The following is a 6,166-nucleotide window of genomic DNA, read 5'->3' as shown; positions in this document are numbered from 1 at the left end:
AGACTTTAATGTATACCATTTCAGGTCACCCAGAATGCCATTTCCATTTCTATAAAAGGCTGAAACTATAAAGTACATTGCTGTTTTGACCTGAAAACATTTCCGTGTGCAGCCCAGATCTTGGCGATACACACACACACACACACACACACACACGAAACAACAAAAAACAACAACTTCAAGTTTTCTGGCAACCTTGCATGTGCAAGCATGCTTAATCCCAGCAAATTGGTCAGTTGGGCTGGAAAAATACACTCCTGTTCACTCAGCTTGGCTGCCATTCTCCAACATGGAAAGAAACTGAAGCATTGTAAGACGTCACTTGATTAGCAGCAAAACCTCATTGCTTGAAATCCGCACTAGAGTGCCTAAAAGGGGATTAGAGGGAGAGGAATTTCAGAGCCACCATATGCTAAAATGTATTCCATCCACAAATATTTCGCTCCTTAGGTGTCAGCTTCCGTTCATTACTTGAGATGTATTCCATCATCCACAACCTGCTGCCATGGCGACCACTGAACCACAGCGGCCATTCATTTGAACATATCCAATTTACACATGTGATGACAGACCTCACCTAAACACATGTCTTTATTTTAAAGTTCCTGCTAAACAACCTGATGTGCACGAATATATTTGTTTTTACATTCATAGTTCAGAAATACAGATGAACCTTCAACTTTTAGGGATAGTTCGGCGTGTAGTCCACCAACGGTGACTTTTTTTTTTTTTTGTTATATTTTAACAATATTGAAGTTGGTATCTTTGGGTCTATGGACTGAGGCAGCAAGTTTATAACTGAAAGCATTATAATTAGACTTAACTTGCTGATCAGGGTACGTATTAACACAGGCTATAAGAGAAGCAACGTAAATTAATTAGCATAACTGAAAATACAAGCGTCATACTCAAGCCACTTCAACAGACTCGAAAAACACTCACCATGGAGGGTGGTAGCAAAAGCAACAAAGAACAGCAACTGGAGATGCAATGGAGTGCACAGGATGCTGAGGAAACAACGGGGAATGAAGATTAATGAATTGGAGCCTCTGTGCTGTGGCTGCTGTGCTATAAAGCACTAGTACTTGCAAAGGGGCTGCATGTGTGCCGCGCTACTCTGTCCATCCCCGGAAGTAGTGATAAAAGGGGACTGACAGTACAAAACTGTAAAGAAAAGTGAACAGAGAAAATTGCAACAAGGGAACATTTTTGGACCCTCGTATTAAAGACAAGAATGTTACTTAAATATTCCCTGTACAGTTAATGATGGTTGTGATGGAAATCTTATATTGTAACATTACGTTGATTGATTTGAACAAATGCAGTATTTCTGCTAATGTGCTAATTAAGGTCAAACTGATTTCCTCGCAGAAAAAAATAAGCTTTGTTATGACTATTTACTTGTGGCTTGAGCCCCTCTGTCTCTAAAACAAGTTTCTCCAATGGCGTTTCCATGCCAACAGGTTCTGATTAACCTGGGACACGTCCTTGCACCTGATAAGAATAAATTCACATAAAAGACAAATCTGTCATTGAGCAGTTCATTTCATCAACAGTGCTAACAGAAATTTTCCACAAAAATGGTATAGATGATTTCTATTTCCGTTATTTCTATGTCACATTAGCTTCTGCTTGTCAACATGTGCTTGTTTTCTTTCTGCAGTGCAGACTGCTGCCACCAGCTGATAGGGTAGATTACTTCCTCCACAGCCAATGCCCAGGGAGTGTTTTGAGAGAACTACCCGTGAGTGGTAATGAGTGCAACACAACTGTATATAGACTCACCTTTTGCATAACAACTTGAGCCAGAACTGTTCAGTGGTGCACCCGTTGAATGTCCCTCGAAATGAACGGCCACTGATATTTGAGTCAGTGCTGCCCATTGTTGGCATCAAAAAACAACCCTCTAAAGATAAGCATTGGAGAGAACAGGGATTCCACTGCTAATCTCCTAAACATGATTTCTATACCGCTTTTCACAACATGCCCCAGGATTAAAGACATTCTATTAAAAACCAGGGCTTAACATGTGGAATAGGAGGAAAGACAGCTGTATAGCACTTCTTTGGGTTTAAATGTGCAACAGTTCCATGCATATCCCTCCTTTTTAAAGACAATTTGAGGTGATCCATCTCGGAAGAAGCATGACATTTTTAGCATGTAACCAGGTTTAATAAATGTGTGAGGCACATTGAACAGAGACCGGGAAGGATTCTGCAGGCATCTCAAAATACTCATAGATTTTCGCCATTCGATGTTGGTCCAGTGGGGGATCTACTGTTATTGGACCAATGTAATTTGTGTACACAAACACTATGATAGATTGCCAAGGTTCCACTAAAAATAAAAAAAAGTCGTAATTAACAATATAAGAGAAAATGTGTGCACATTGTGCAATTACTGAAAACCAAGACTTCCAAACAAGGCGACTGACAGGTGAAGGCAGTGATAAATCCTTCAAAAAGTACTTATTAACTATCAATTAATATCCTTTTTTTGTGTGTTTAGCCTGTTTGACTGGCAGTAAACCTTTCCTTCCTATTATGTTGGCTAAAAAGTCTTTAGCTATAATTGGCATCTGCTAGGGCACTATTTCCATGTCTCCCTGTCAGTTTGACAAGCAATTAAATACATTGTATTATTGTCCAAAAAAATTACAGTGCATACAATTATGATTTTATGTTCGCCTGTTTCAGTTTAAAGTGCTGTCCTGCTTAATAATTTCCTTGCAATTATTATTAATTGTTTCAGATAGCGTCATTCAACATGTGTCAACCATTGTGCCTGAAATAAGATGTTTTAGTCCTTTTAAGGATGCAGTTTGAGACAAATTGAACAAATTAAAGTATGCAGCCCAGCTTGCTTGCAACAGATGGCTTGTACCAAAGACTCATATGGCATACTAGTATAAATTGCACAGCAAATGTTTAAATCTGTTGGTGATAAAGTCCAGGGCTGTCTCAGTGGTTTCCTCTTTCCCGTTTTATAGGACATACCTATACATACCTATAGACAACCTTACAAATGATTTCAACAAGGTGCTATGTAAAGCTCTTGACACTGTTGCACCTTTGAGATTTAAGTTTCATGCCAAAAGACTTACTCCTTGGTTTACAGATGAAACTCGAAGGCTGAAACAATTATGTCAGAGATTGGAGCGCAAATGGCGTGCAACTAAACTTGAGGTCTTCCGACAGGCATGGAGGATAGTCTGACCGAATATAAACAAGCTCTTGTTGGAGCAAAAAAAAAACAACTATTTTTCCAGACTAATTGACCTCCACAAAAATAACCCTAAATACTTATTTGACACAGTTGCATTGCTAACTCTGTCCTAGTAGTTCCCCTTTGTCAGCCGACGAGTTCCTGCGATTTTTCGCAAAAAAAAGTTGAGCTCATCAGGAAGGAAATTAAGGACACCCTACCTCCAGACCGGTTAAACGTGCCGGCCGCCTTGACCACTGCTGGGACTACTTCCATCCTCTGTCCCACTAGCTTTTCCTACTTTGAGGAAGTATCTCTTGACGGGCTTACAAAACTTGTCAGTGCAGCAAGACGGACAAAATGTATGCTTGACCCGCTTCCTGGGAAACTTGTTAAAGAGTTGTCCCAATTCTAGCCCCCTCGATCTTAAAAATCATGAATCTATCACTTTCATCTGGCACTGTGCCTGCAGCTTTTCAGACTGCAGTGATTCGACCCCAACTGAAAAAAACGAGCCTTGACCCTGGGAGTATTTCTAACTATAGGCCGGTGTCTAACCTCCCATTCCTGTCCAAGATCCTTGAAAGAATTGTAGCACAACAGCTCAATGATCACATGGTTTTGGGTGATCTTTTTGAACCTCTTCAGTCTGGTTTCAGGATGAACCACACTACGGAATCAGCCCTTGCAAAAGTGACAAATGATCTTCTTCTATCTGTGGACTCTGACACATCCACAATATTGTTATTACTTGATCTCAGCGCTGCCTTCGATACTGTCAATCACTCTATCCTACTGCAACGCCTTCAAACGTATGTTGGTGTTACTGGTCCGGTATTCTCCTGTTTAGATCTCATCTTGGGGATCGGACGCATCAATCGTTTGTGATGATGTGACTTCAGGGTTATGTGGTGTCACTTGTGGAGTTCCACAAGGATCAGTGCTCGTCCCTCTTCTGTTCAATATTTACATGCTGCCGCTTGGCGACATCATTCCCAAACATAAGATTAGCTTTCACTCTTATGCTGATGACACTCAGCTATATGTGCCACTAAAGTTAACTGACCCGCAGGACTGCTCTAATCTTGAGGCTCAAACATTGGATGACCTGTAACTTTTTACTCTTGAACCCCGATAAAACTGAGATGTTGATCATTGTCCCTGCTAAACAGAGTCACCTGTTTAAGGACACCACTCCGAGCTTTGATAAAAGTATTGTTACCCAAAGTGACTCTGTGAAAAATCTGGGTGTGATATTGGAACCGACTCTATCTTTTCATACGCACATTAAGAATGGTACTAAAACAGCATTTTTTCATCTTCGCAACATCGCGAAGATACGGCCTATTCTATCCACTTCTGATGCAGAAACCCCTGTCCATGCATTTGTCACGTCTCACCTTGATTACTGTAATGTACTGCTTTCTGGTCTTCTGATGGCAAGTCTCAAAAGCCTGCAGTTAGTACAAAATGCTGCAGCATGACTTCTTACCAGGGGACACGTAAGTTTGACCATATCTCTCCAATACTAACCAACCTGCACTGGCTTAAGACCCACGGTGGAGCGGGGTTCCAGGAGAGGCTGTTTGGAAGTTGCCATGACTCAACTGGACAACATCTGATGTGGCCTACCGTTTGGAGGCGCTGCAGCAGAGGGATGGTGATCATCTCAACACCTGTAGCTGCCCAACTCTCCTAATGGCATTACATCTTGGACCTGGACTATTATACTCTCTGTTATATTTTACTGTCACATGTTAACCTCTCGACATCCATTGCAGCCTGGTCATCCTAGAAGGAGGATTCCCCCTCTGCGGTTCCTACTCAAGGTTTCTTTTTCCCTAATGGGTTTTGAGTTTTTCCTTGCCCTGATGGAGGTTCAGATCAGGGATGTCGTCTATTGTCTATCATCAACTGTATCTACTGTATCTACTATTGCCTGCTTGTTAAGCCCTTTGAGGCTCTTTTGTGATTAAGGACTATATAAATAAACTTGACTTGACTTGATTTGGCTGTAACCAAATATAAAGGTTAGAAATATATATATATATATATATATATATATATATATATATATATAATTAGTATTATAGTTTATATTAGTTTAATTATCATTTTTATTATTACGCTTGTGGTGAGATAATTCAAATAACAAGGGAATAAAAGCCTGAAATATGGATTGAAAACAATGTACAGTAATTGCTTTTGAATTCACTTGGTTTGCTTCAGAACTAACAGAAATACCATTAGGTCCTCCTGACAATGACCTTCCTGTGAGATGAACTGAAACGTATGTCCCACCATATGCGTGTACTATGCACCCCACCTCTTCACCCATTAATTCTAGGTTGGGAACAGAAGCCCAAAAACCACTGCTAGTTCATGTTTTATTCATGCTAAGGAAGAGTCGGCTCTGTTCATCTTCATCTCTGGCTTTTTTTGATCGTTTTACATTAGTGGATGCTCAGTGTTGCAGTATGGCTTGTTGAAATTCATTGCATAGATTTTGTTCATGTTCATTCTAGTTCACACAGGATCGTTTTTTTTGTTTTCGTTTTTGTATATCTATTAAAACATAACTATATGATAAACATAGACTATAAATGTATTGACTGTGAATGAAAGTTGGCGCATAAACAGTAATTTACATAATAATATTACAATTTCATTTAACTTACACAAATGGATGACTAAAACCTTACTATTGTAGACTAATTAGTTGTAGGTGCTGAAAGGCAGTAGTGGTGATGGAGAGGACAGCTAGAGTGAGACATTGACAAAACTGTGAGCAGTGTTGATCTTTGATGTGTTGAAATATATGTTACCATAGAGGCACTATGATCTGCTCGACTAAAATACTGTAAATTGTTGATTACCCCAGTGACATATAACTGTGCCAACATACAGGAAAACTCCTCTCCCCTTGCTAGTATGCATCAGTTACTTATATTTTAGCTTCCTT

The 6,166-nt window shown here is 39.9% G+C and overlaps 1 long non-coding RNA gene across 1 annotated transcript; it reads right to left on the bottom strand.

Moving 5' to 3' along the window:
• Positions 1 to 964: 964 nt before the first annotated feature.
• Positions 965 to 1,812, bottom strand: LOC144901805 (uncharacterized). Its single transcript, XR_013629910.1, has 3 exons — positions 1,786 to 1,812; positions 1,086 to 1,164; positions 965 to 1,007 (listed from the first exon to the last, which is right to left on the bottom strand). It is a non-coding gene; the product is annotated as an uncharacterized LOC144901805 (long non-coding RNA).
• Positions 1,813 to 6,166: the final 4,354 nt, after the last annotated feature.

This window comes from Doryrhamphus excisus, linkage group LG15 (genome assembly GCF_037039965.1).
Source record: "Doryrhamphus excisus strain RoL-2023G ecotype Guam linkage group LG15, RoL_Dexc_Guam_v1.1, whole genome shotgun sequence".
NCBI lineage: Eukaryota > Metazoa > Chordata > Actinopteri > Syngnathiformes > Syngnathidae > Doryrhamphus > Doryrhamphus excisus.
This window is presented reverse-complemented; position numbering and strand designations above follow the sequence as displayed.